At 45.4% G+C, this 13,306-nt stretch overlaps 1 protein-coding gene across 1 annotated transcript in view; it reads left to right on the top strand.

Moving 5' to 3' along the window:
- Positions 1–10,739: 10,739 nt before the first annotated feature.
- TTC33 (tetratricopeptide repeat domain 33) overlaps positions 10,740–13,306 on the top strand; it is a 372,200-nt gene continuing 369,633 nt past the window's right edge. The window contains exon 1 of the mRNA XM_068250872.1: positions 10,740–10,801. The gene's annotated coding sequence lies outside the window, so the exon portion shown is untranslated. The remainder of the gene's footprint in view (positions 10,802–13,306) is intronic.

Raw genomic sequence — 13,306 nt, 5'->3', positions numbered from 1 at the left:
CGCCTGCACCCTCACCCTCCACTAACTGCCTTCCCCCCGCTCCACAAGACCAGTCTCCCACTCTAACATCTTTCACCACACTAACTGAACAGTGTCTTTCCTCACTAATCTCCAAAGCGCATCTCACTACCTGTGCCCTGGACCCCATTCCCTCTCATCTAATCCCCCAGCTTTCCTCCTCCTTTAATCCCGCTCTAACAACTCTATTCAACCTTTCTATCTCCACTGGCACTTTTCCTTCCTTATTCAAACAAGCTATCATCTCACCACTAATCAAAAAACCCTCTCTTGATCCAACTTCTCTATCCAACTACCGTCCTGTCTCGCTCCTCCCCTTTGCTTCTAAACTGCTGGAACGTCACATCCATTCAGAATTGTCTGCCTTTCTCTCTACCAACTCCTTACTTGACCCCTTTCAATCTGGATTCCGCACACACCATTCCACTGAAACTGCCCTCACGAAAGTTGCTAATGACCTACTGGTAGCTAAATCCAAAGGCCAGTTCTCCATTCTAATACTCCTTGACCTTTCCTCTGCCTTTGACACGGTTGATCATGCTCTGCTTCTGCAGACACTGTCATCTTTAGGAATCAAGGGACAAGCACATTCCTGGATCTCCTCTTATCTCTGGACGCTCTTACACTGTCTCCTTCTCTAACACCAAGTCCTCTCCACACCCACTGTCTGTTGGTGTACCTCAAGGCTCTGTTCTTGGGCCACTTCTTTTCTCAATCTACACCCGTGGCCTGGGACAACTAATTAACTCTTTTGGCTTCCAGTATCACCTCTATGCGGATGACACCCAAATCTATCTCTCAGCTCCTGACCTGTCCTCACTACTATCCAGAGTCCCCGACTGTCTACGTGCCATTTCTGCATTCATGTCCTCCCGCTTCCTCAAACTCAACATGACTAAAACGGAAATTGTGATTTTTCCACCATTGCTATCTACACCCCCACCAATTGCAACCATAACGGTAGACAACACCCCAATAACCTCAACCACTAAGGCCCGCTGCTTGGGGGTTATACTTGACTCAGAGCTCTCCTTTAACCACTTGAAGACTGCAGTGCTAAACCCCCCTAAAGACCAGGCCATTTTTTACAATTCAGACCACTGCAGTTATAACTGTTTATTGCTCGGTTATACAACTTACCACCCAAACAAATTTTACCTCCTTTTCTTGTCACTAATACAGCTTTCTTTTGGTGCTATTTAATTGCTGCTGCGATTCGTACTTTTTATTATATTCATCAAAAAAGACATGAATTTTGTCAAAAAAATGATTTTTTTAACTTTCTGTGCTGACATTTTTCAAATAAAGTAAAATTTCTGTATACATGCAGCGCGAAAAATGTGGACAAACATGTTTTTGATTAAAAAAAACCCATTCAGCCTATATTGATTGGTTTGGGTAAAAGTTATAGCGTTTACAAACTATGGTGCAAAAAGTGAATTTTCCCATTTTCCAGCATCTCTGATTTTTCTGACCACCTGTCATGTTTCATGAGGGGCTAAAATTCCAGGATAGTATAAATACGCCCCAAATGACCACATTTTGGAAAGAAGACATCCCAAAGTATTCACTGAGAGGCATGGTGAGTTCATAGAAGATTTTATTTTTTGTCACAAGTTAGCGGAAAATGACACTTTGTGACAAAAAAAATAATAATAAAAAGTTTCCATTTCTGCTAACTTGTGACAAAAAAAAAATGAAATCTGCCACAGACTCACCATGCCCCTCTCTGAATACTTTGGGATGTCTACTTTCCAAAATGGGGTCATTTGTGGGGTGTGTTTACTGTCCTGGCATTTTGGGGGTGCTAAATTGTAAGCACCCCTGTAAAGCCTAAAGGTGCTCATAGGACTTTGGGCCCCTTAGCGCACCTAGGCTGCAAAAAAGTGTCACACATGTGGTATCGCCGTACTCAGGAGAAATAGTATAATGTGTTTTGGGGTGTATTTTTACACATACCCATGCTGGGTGGGAGAAATATCTCTGTAAATGAGATTTTTTAGATTTTTTTTTACACACAACTGTCCATTTACAAAGATATTTCTCCCACCCAGCATAGGTATGTGTAAAAATACACCCCAAAACACATTATACTACTTCTCCCGAGTACAGCGATACCACATGTGTGGCACTTTTTTGCACCCTAACTGCGCTAAGGGGCCCAAAGTCCAATGAGTACCTTTAGGATTTCACAGGTCATTTTGAGACATTTGGTTTCAAGACTACTCCTCACGGTTTAGGACCCCTAAAATGCCAGGGCAGTATAGGAACACCACAAATGACCCCATTATAGAAAGAAGACACCCCAAGGTATTCCGTTAGGAGTATGGTGAGTTCATAGAAGATTTTACTTTTTGTCACAAGTTAGCGGAAAATGACACTTTGTGAAAAAAACATTAAAAATCAATTTCCGCTAACTTGTGACAAAAAAATAAAAGCTTCTATGAACTCACCATACTCCTAACGGAATACCTTGGGGTGTCTTCTTTCTACAATGGGGTCATTTGTGGTGTTCCTATACTGCCCTGGCATTTTAGGCGCCCTAAACCGTGAGGAGTAGTCTTGAAACCAAATGTCTCAAAATGACCTGTGAAATCCTAAAGGTACTCATTGGACTTTGGGCCCCTTAGCGCAGTTAGGGTGCAAAAAAGTGCCACACATGTGGTATCGCTGTACTCGGGAGAAGTAGTATAATGTGTTTTGGGGTGTATTTTTACACATACCTATGCTGGGTGGGAGAAATATCTCTGTAAATGACAATATTTTGATTTTTTTTACACACAATTGTCCATTTACAGAGATATTTCTCCCACCCAGCATGGGTATATGTAAAAATACACCGCAAAACACATTATACTACTTCTCCTGAGTATGGCGATACCACATGTGTGGCACTTTTTTGCACCCTAACTGCGCTAAGGGGCCCAAAGTCCAATGAGTACCTTTATGATTTCACAGGTCATTTTGAGAAATTTCGTTTCATGACTACTCCTCACGGTTTAGGGCCCCTAAAATGCCAGGACAGTATAGGAATCCCACAAATGACCACATTTTAGAAAGAAGACACCCCAAGGTATCCAGTTAGGAGTATGGTGAGTTCATAGAAGATTTTATTTTTTGTCACTAGTTAGAGGAAAATGACACTTTGTGAAAAAAACAATAAAAATCAATTTCCGCTAACTTGTGACAAAAAAATAAAATCTTCTATGAACTCACCATACTCCTAACTGAATACCTTGGAGTGTCTTCTGCCTAAAATGGGGTAATTTGTGGGGTTCCTATACTGTCCTGGCATTTAGGGGCCCTAAACCGTGAGGAGTAGTCTTGAAACCAAATTTCTCAAAATGACCTGTGAAATCCTAAAGGTACTCACTGGACTTTGGGCCCCTTAGCGCAGTTAGGGTGCAAAAAAGTGCCACACATGTGGTATCCCCATACTCAGGAGAAGTAGTATAATGTGTTTTGCGGTGTATTTTTACACATACCCATACTGGGTGGGAGAAATATCTCTGTAAATGGACAATTGTGTGTAAAAAAATGGAAAAAGTTGTCATTTACAGAGATATTTCTCCCACCCAGCATGGGTATGTGTGAAAAGACACCCCAAAACACATTATACTACTTCTCCTGAGTACGGGGATACCACATGTGTGACACCTTCTTGCAGCCTAGCTGTGCAAAGGGGCCCACAGTCTAATGAGTTTCACAGGTCAATTTTACTCATTTGTTTTCCAGACTACACCTCACGGTTTTGGGCCCCTAAAATGCCAGGGAAGTATAGGAACCCCACAAGTGATCCCATTTTGGAAAGAAGACACCCCAAGGTATTCCATGAGGGGTATGATGAGTTCATAGAATATTTTATTTTTTGACACAAGTTAGTGGAAATGGATTTTTTAGGTTTTTTTCTCACAAAGTGTCATTTTCCACTAACTTGTGACAAAAAATAAAATCTTCTATGAACTCACCATACCCCTCATGGAATAACTTGGGGTGTCTTCTTTCCAAAATGGGGTCACTTGTGGGGTTCCTATACTGCCTTGGCATTTTAGGGGCCCTAAATTGTGAGGAGTAGTCTGGAAACCAAATAATTAAAATTGACCTGTGAAATTCTAAAGGTACTCATTGGACTTTGGGCCCCTTTGCACAGCTAGGCTGCAAAAAAGTGTCACACGTGTGGTATCGCTGTACTCAGGAATAGTAGTATAATGTGTTTTGGGGTGTATTTCACACATAACCAATCCTGTGTGTGAGAAATATCTCTGTAAATGACAATTTTTTCCATTTTTTTTACACTAAATTGTCATTTACAGAGATATTTCTCCCACCCAGCATGGGTATGTGTGGAAAGACACCCCAAAACACATTATACTATTTCTCATGAGAATGGCAATACCACATATGTGACACTTTTTTGCAGGCTAGCTGCGCAAACTTGCCCAAAGTCCAATGAGCACCTTTAGGCTTTACAAGGGTGCTCACAATTTAGGCCCCCACCAAACAATTCCAGGACAGTAAAACACCCCAGAATTGACCCCATTTTGGAAAGAAGAGACCCCAAGGTATTCCACGAGGGGCATACTGAGTTCATATAAAATTTTATTTTTTGTCATAAGTTAGCGGAAAATGACACTTTGTGGGAAAAAAAATAAAAAAATCCATTTCTGCTAACTTATGACAAAAAATAAAATCTTCTATGAACTCACCATGCCCCTCAGCGAATACCTTGGGGTGTCTTCTTTCTAAAATGGGGTCACTTGTGGGGGTCTGTCCTGGCATTTTAGCGTCTCCACAAACATTACATGTATGGCCAGTATTAGGAGTTTCTGCTATACTCCTTATATTGGGCATACGGGTGATGCACTTTTTGCTCCATAAAAGGAAAAATGAACGGCAAAGATTTTCACATTCGCATTGATCAATGTGGATGAAAAAAATATCTGCCGAAATATGTGAAAAAAGAGGGGGGCATGGCGTTTGCCAGGACATAGGAGCACCGCCCACAAAATTTTCCAAACCCACTTTGCTCCTATGCCCTGGCAAACCAGATTAATCCATTCACATCGATCGATGTGGATGAAAAAAACTTTTGCCAGTTTTGATACAAAGTGCTTGCCAAAGCATAGGAGCTCCAACACCACCCCTCAGCTCATATGCCTTGACAAACGTATCTTACTGCGGAGGAGAAATCTCGTCCTGCAGCGCTGCATGCACCGACTTGTGTGTAATCTGACAGACGCGCAATGCTTCTGTCAGGATGCACCATCAGTGCTGCAGCTGGTTGGTCGATCAGTCGTTCGCTCGGTCCACCTGGAAGGATAAAGGATGGAAAAAGAGAGAGAGAAAAAACATACAAAAAAAAAAACAAGCAAGCAGCAATGCAAGAAATTCATTAACATTAACATTCGTAAACTTTATTAAACCTTTTTAACCAAACAATAACATTTGGAACTTTTGCTTACCTGTTTTTTTTTTGTTTGTTTTTTTTTAACTTACCTTCCGAGGACAAACTTCTCCTTCCCCATGGGACAGTGTGCAAAGCGCAAATCGCACAGAGATGTAGCAAAGTACACTATGCACTTTGTCCCAAGTGAAAGGAGAGGTTTCTGGCAGCCCTGTGTATTTGGGTCTCTCAAAAGCAGATGTCTGGTTTCACACACAGGAGTTGCGCAGTAGCGTAGGTATGCACTAGCTTTAAGTCAACCACTTCCGGCGTAAGGGGGGACCGCAAAGTGGGACTTTCGCTAGGCAATATGCTGCAACCATCACTCCAATGTATTTGGGTCTCTCAAAAGCAGATGTCTGGTTTCACACACAGGAGCCGCGCAGTAGCGTAGGTATGCACTAGCTTTAAGTCAACCACTTCCGGCGTAAGGGGGGACCGCAAAGTGGGACTTTCGCTAGGCAATATGCTGCAACACATCGCTCCAGTGTGAAAGAGCCTTGAGAGACTACTACTGTGTCTCACGTTCCCTACTCCAATAGCGAATGTGTTCGTGGAACTTTTCAAAACACTCCCCTATGCATAGGGCAGGCTGGTCAGGACAGTAGGGACAATAAAAAGTGGTGTCACGCCTCATTCCATCCCTCTTACAGACACGACAATGTTTTCTTGGGGTGCGTTGACCTGGGGTACTCGGAAAGACATAAGCATAGTGTCTTTCATGTAGCCGGCTAACTACATCAGGGGGATTGGCCACGGCCCCTCCTGGATACAGGAGTTCCGAAATGATCTCTTCCTGAAATTTAAGGAAGGATCCTGTTCTCCCAGCCTTACTGTAGAGAACAAAGCTGTTGTACATTGCCAATTGAATCAAGTAAATAGCCACTTTCTTATACCAGCGGCTGGTCCTTCGGGAAACTAAATAGGGAGCCAACATCTGGTCATTGAAGTCCACCCCTCCCATGTTTAAATTATAGTCGTGGACGGCGAGGGGTTTCTCAACAACCTCAGTTGCTCGCTGAATTTGGACTGTCGTGTCTCCGTGAATGGTCGACAGAAGGTAAACGTCCCTCTTGTCCTTCCATTTCACTGCAAGAAGGTCGTCATTACACAAGGCAGCCCTCTCCCCCCGTGCAAGTCGGGTAGCAGTGAGATATTGGGGGAAGCCCCGGCGACTAGGCCGCACGGTGCCACAGCAAGGAATTCCGAGTATCTTCAAATGCTGATAGAGGGCCACACTTGTGTAGTAGTTGTCCACATAGAGATGGTACCCCTTGTGGAATAAGGGTGACACCAAGTCCCACACAATCTTGCCACTGCACCCCAGGTAGTCAGGGCATCCGACCGGCTCCAATTTTGTGTCTTTGCCCTCATAGACCCTAAAGCGATATGTATAGCCTGTGGCCCTTTCACAGAGCTTATACAGCTTGACCCCATACCGGGCGTGCTTGGTTGGGATGTACTGCTTAATGCCAAGGCGCCCGGTAAAATGTACGAGGGACTCGTCTATACAGATGTTCTGTTCAGGGGTGTAAGCATCTGCAAATTTGGATGACAGGTGGTCTATGAGGGGCCGAAATTTGTGGAGCCGGTCATAGTCAGCGTGGCCTCTTTCATGACAGGTTGTATCATCATTAAAGTGCAGGAAGCGCAGGATGTCCTCAAAACGTGACCTGGACATGGCAGCAGAGTACATGGGCATGTGATGTATTGGGTGCGTAGACCAATAGGACCGCAATACATTTTTTTTAGTTAGACCCATGTTAAGGAGAAGGCCCAAAAAGATTTTAAATTCGAAAACTGTGACCTGTTTCCACCGAAAAGGCTGGGCATGGGAGCTGTTCGGATTGGCGGTGATAAATTGTGTGGCCTTACGGTTGGTCTCTGCCACGACTAAGTCGTAGAGATCCTCGGTGAAGATCAGATGAAAAGCGTCTAGGGCCGATCCTAGATGATCTGTCTCCACCTGGACTCCAGACTGGGCGGTGAAAGGGGGCACTACGGGTGCGGCGGAATTAGGGAACTTCCAATGAGGGTTTGCCAGCACCTCTGGGAGCCTAGGGGTACTACGGGCCCGTGTTTCTGGTGGCTGCGACTGGGGTCTTACTGCACGTACCACCGAACCAGTTTCAACTGCCATGCTGGTGCTCGCCACTTCACCAGGGTCTACGTCAGTACTGGTTTCAAGTCCAGGATGTGCTGCGCTGTTGGTGCATGCCTCACCATCAAAATCTGGATCAGCGCTAGCACCACTCTGCTGGCCTTGAGGTTGATCCTGCGCAACCTGTGGTCCACTGACATGGGGTCGGGAACGCCTGGTGCTAGCAGGGACCACAACCTCGTCATCAGAACTATCGGTCAGAGAGTCACTGTCCTCTACAGGTTCATATTCTGAGCCGGATTCATCGGATGAGAAGTCCCAATCACTCTCACCCGACTCGGCCATAATACTGTAGGCCTCTTGCAGGGAATACATCTTTTTTGCCATTTTGGGCTGCTAAATTTAGGGGGTATTCCTCTGAGACCACCCAGGAAAAAATGCACCTGTCTAGCAAATGGGAGTATTTGTTAAGTAAAGAGCTGCGATCGCTCAGTTTTGATTTAAAAAAAAAAAATCAAAACTGATCTTTATAGCGTCGCAGCTATTGTGTTTTTTTGCAGTGATCAGAAAACAAAAATTTCTTTCACTTGGTGGGGAGGGCTGAACGCAAGTGCGGCAGAACGATCAGGCCTGATCGGGCAAACACTGCGTTTTTAGTGGAGCCTACTCTAAGGTGACCCTAACGTACTTATATAGATCTGACTGTGATCAGTACTGATCACTTACAGATACTATATAGTACCAATGCAGATTAGCGACAGTGATGACGCTAATTAGCGACTTATAGTGATTGCGGTGTAGTGGGCTGGGCGCTAACTACCTAACAAAAGGGGCCTAGCTAACTCACTGGCCAAAAAAACAGTGCACAGGCAATAGATGTCACTCAGACCTCGATCAGAGCTGTGACAGGCGACCAGATATCAATCACAGTGCCGCTGTCAGATTCCAACAAATGTAAACAGCAATTGGAATCACAGGGAAATCACAGATGATCAAAAACCAATCACTAATCAATCAATCAGATGTCAAAAATCAGTACACAGACAATAGATGTCACTCAGATCTCACTCAGACCTCGATCAGAGCTGTGACAGGCGACCAGATATCAATCACAGTGCCACTGTCAGATGCCAACCAATGTAAACGGCAATTGAAATCTCAGGCAATCAGATGATCAAATACCAATCACTAATCAATCAATCAATCGTCAAAAATCAGTGCACAGACAATAGATGTCACTCAGACCTCGATCAGAGCTGTGACAGGCGACCAGATATCAATCACAGCGCCGCTGTCAAATGCCAACCAATGTAAACAACAATTGGAATCTCAGGCAATCACAGATGATCAAATACCAATCACTAATCAATCAATCAATCAGATGTCAAAAATCAGTGCACAGACAATAGATCTCACTCAGACCTCGATCAGAGCTGTGACAGGCGACCAGATATCAATCACAGTGCAGCTGTCAGATGCCAACCAATGTATACAGCAATTGAAAACACAGGGCAATCACAGATGATCAATAATCACAACGCAATCAATCAATCAATCAGAAGTCAAAAAACTGTTCACAGGCAATAGATGTCACTCACATGCCACTCACATGTCACACAGACCTCGATCAGAGCTGTGACAGGCGACCAGATGACACTCAGACCTCAGTCAGACGCCTTGGCAGGGCCAGTGAGGGGGGCTGTGGGGGTGATCAGCGGCGATCGGGTGGGGGATCAAGCGGGGAAACGTGTGTGGCTTACTGAGCAGGGCTGCCGTCCTCTCTCCTGGTGGTCCGGGCGCGCTGTGACCAGGAGAGGAGGAGGCAGCCAGTATAATACACGTTGTTTACATAACAACGTGTATTATACGCTTTGCATTGGGCCGTTTGAAAGATCGCAGCCCGCCGGCGCTGCTAATTGGCCGGCGGGCTGATGACACAGGGGGGCCCTAAGTGATGCCGGGCGATGTGCGCGCGCATGCGCGCGCGATCGCCCGCATTTCTAATTGAAAGGACCTTCCGCCAATCGGCGTTAGGCGGTCCTGGGGCTGCCGCTGCGGCCACGCCTACTGGCGTGACGCGGGCGGCAGCTGGTTAAACCTCACATTGCCTCATTAACCACCACCTGCTATTTCCAGCTCAAAAATATATTCCGTATCCGTCCCTTCCTCACACAAGAGGCCACCAAAATGCTTGTTCATGCCTTAATCATCTCCCGCCTAGACTACTGCAACACCCTGCTCTGTGGCCTACCAAAAAACAGGCTAGCTCCTCTCCAATCCCTTCTAAATGCAGCGGCCCGCCTCATTCACCTTTCCACACGCTCTTCCGATGCAGCCCCACTGTGCCGTTCTCTCCACTGGTTACCCATTACCCAGAGGATCCAGTTCAAACTCCTGACTCTAACATACAAAGCCCTCCACGAGTTGTCTCCTCCATACATCTCCTCACTAATCTCAAGATATTGTCCCTCCCGCAACCTTCGCTCCTCCCAAGAAATTCTCCTGGCCTCTAAGCTGATCACCTCCTCTCATGCTCGCATCCAGGACTTTACACGAGCATCAGCCCTTATCTGGAACTCTCTTCCACAGCCTGTACGTCATGCTCCAAACCTGGACATCTTCAAACGCATTCTTAAAACACACCTTTGTGCTGCTTGGAACTCTGCTGTATATTTGTTAGTTGTATCTATGTTCCCCTTGTCGTCTTATTGTGCTTTGTAAAGCGCTGCGGAATATGTTGGCGCTATATAAATAAAAAATAATAATAAATAATAATAATAATCCTGTGGTGATAATATTTATCCAAGATATCCACTTGGATAAATAAATTCCACAGAAGCAATGGCCTTAGTAAAGCAATAAGGGTGACCTCCACATGTATAAATTGTCCACCTAATCTTACATTTCAATACACGTGAGAGGGGAAAACGATTGGACCGTGGCAGCCAGAGGGTTAAGGAGATACGTAGAGCAGCCCGCTGCATGTGATTGGAACCTGGTCTCAGTGGTCTGCAGAGCTAGTGACAGTGGGCGGGTCATACAGAGTTCAGCCAATCCAGCAAGGCTCAGTGGTGTTTTGGCCACATATGATATAACCCAGGGACAGAATGAGGGATCTCCGCTGCAGAGAGCGGCGTTCCTGTGCTGCCCCGGGATATGTATGTATGTCCCCTGTCTGTATAGCCCCGCCCCCAGCAGTGCTGAGTACAGGAAGAGTGAGCAGCTCATGCACAGTGCAGGTAATCAGCACTCAGTAATGTGTATATGGGGAATATTGTGTGCCTATGTATGTCTAATGGGAATAGTGTGTGTGCTCTTTGTATGTATAATGGGAATAGTGTGTGTGCTCTTTGTATGTATAATGGGAATAGTGTGTGTGTGCTCTTTGTATGTATAATGGAAGAATAGTGTGTGTGCTTTGTGAAAGGGAACATACAGTGCATGTCCTGTGCCTGATTCTCCTGTTATCCTGCATTAGGCACAGGAGCTGTTTATCCTGGGACTTTACATAGCTACATATACAGGGGCCTCAGTCCTGTTGCTCCACCTGTAAGACAATCCCTTGTATTTCAGTTATTTTGGGTATCATTCATAAAGAGGCTGTCGGTAAGGGGAATCGATGCGGAAAAACACCGCTGGCGGTGTTTTAGACTTCTGGGTGGGCATTCATAAAGAAGTATCCATGTGCGGAAGCAGTGTGGAGATTCCCCGAACTAGGCTGGCGGTAGGCTTGCGGAGACACGGAAGCTGCCGAGTTGATACATTTCTCCGTGTTCCGCTCTGCTGCAGCTGCCTGGGAGGTCTGTGTGTCTCCATTCACTTACATTGGTATCGCCACATCAGAGGGAGCGGGACTTTCCGACGTTGCACCGCTGGCGGTATTCTTTATGAATTAACATTTTGCTACATTTGTTCCGATAATCACCGCACAAGGCGGTGATTTATCACTCTGCTCGGTAGTGTCATTTTTTCATGCGGAAAGAGCCTTTATGAATGCTGACTTTGCCGAGTGGTCGGTAAAGTCAGCTGTTTTTAGCATTTCCGCATGCGGAAATGCTTTATGAATGATAGCCATTGTCAGATGATGCTGCCTTCATCAGGCAGCGGAATGTGATCAGCAGCCTGATGTTTTGACAGCATGGACCCTTCTCCAGTAGCAATAACAATCACTTGCCAGCGATTGCGATTTTTCATTAATTTTGTTATGTGATTGCGATTTTTCATTTGCATTGCATTATCTTTATAAAATCGCTCCAGAAAGCGATTGCGATTTGCAAATCGAATCACTATAGTGGAAAATACTTCTCATGATTTCTATAATAAAGTAGCAACCCGGGCGATTTTAAAATCACTAGCGATTTTGCGATTCAGTTGTGTAGTGGAAAAAGGCCCTTAATCGCATACAAAACGCGGCAGGACGACGATTGCGCTTTGACCAAAATCGCATCGCAATCGGATCACACTAATGGAAATTGCTGCTGCAGTTTCCATTAGTTTAATGTACCTTGCGATTTGCGATCAGAATCAAATCGCAGGCTAGTGTAAAAAGGCCCTAGGTTGTCTTAAGACAAAAGTGAACCCGAGGTGAGAGGTATATAGAGGCTGTCATATTTATTTCCTTTTAAAGGATACATCCAAGCTTTAAAAAAAAAAAAAAAAAATCCACTTACCTGGGGCTTCCACCAGCCCGTGGCAGCCGTCCTGTGCCCTCGCCGCAGCTCCGGTGGCTCCTGGTCTTCTCCGCTGGCGCAGCCGACCTCGCCAGGTCGGGTTCTAGGTCGGCTTCTTCTGCGCTCCACAGCGTGGGTCACGTGGTCCCTCCGACGTCATCAGGACGGCACTGTGTACTGTGAAGGACAACCAGGTGCCTGGTTGTCCTTTTGATCCTCTGCCTTTAATACTTTTAGCCATAGACCCTGAACAAGCATGCAGCAGATCAGATGTTTCTGACATTATTGTCAGATCTGACAGGAGTAGCTGCATGCTTGTTTCTGGTATGTGATTCAGACACTACTCCAGCCATATAGATCAACAGGGCTGCTAGGAAACTGGCATTACTTAAAAAGGAAATAAATATGGCAGCCTCCATATACCTCTCACCTCGGCTTTAAGTCATGTGTTGCTTGGCAGGGACTGGGACTCAATCCATCTGGCAAAATTTCTATGGCTATGGAAGGCTAGGAGGGTCAATGCGTGGCACATGAGTGGCTTCTTCAGGGAGGTTGAGTGTGGAGAACAAGTCACTACGAGTTGCTAAAGACATGGCATGCTGGCTCTTTAAAGCCTCGTGCACATGCTTGATTATAATCATTGGAAACTGAATGATAAACAACTCATGAGCGATAATCGTTGAAATGTTGTTGCAAAAATAGCACTGAGCAACCCAGAAAGCCCAAGATTATCATCCAATACCGGATCCGCTGCACTGCCTAGTGTGGCGAATCCTATCCGAGCGAGATCTGCTGGCTGCCATTAACCGCAGGCCAATTCCCGATCGATTTCAGCAAGAAGTTTTGGGGAAATCAGCCTCATGACTCCGCCCCTGCCACACCCCTAAATATTTTATGTGCCCATGCATTTATACTTTACCTGTCACGCCATCCCCCGAGTGTCTGCGGCTGTGTCCGCATTGTATTTCTGCATTGGCGCACCACGTGACTACCGGCATTATAGCATGTGGAGCACGTGTATGAGGTTTTGACTTGATGCATTATGCAAATTCTGTATGCAAAGTTTTGGAGCTT

This window comes from Hyperolius riggenbachi, chromosome 1, assembly GCF_040937935.1.
Source record: "Hyperolius riggenbachi isolate aHypRig1 chromosome 1, aHypRig1.pri, whole genome shotgun sequence".
Taxonomy (NCBI): domain Eukaryota; kingdom Metazoa; phylum Chordata; class Amphibia; order Anura; family Hyperoliidae; genus Hyperolius; species Hyperolius riggenbachi.
This window is presented reverse-complemented; position numbering and strand designations above follow the sequence as displayed.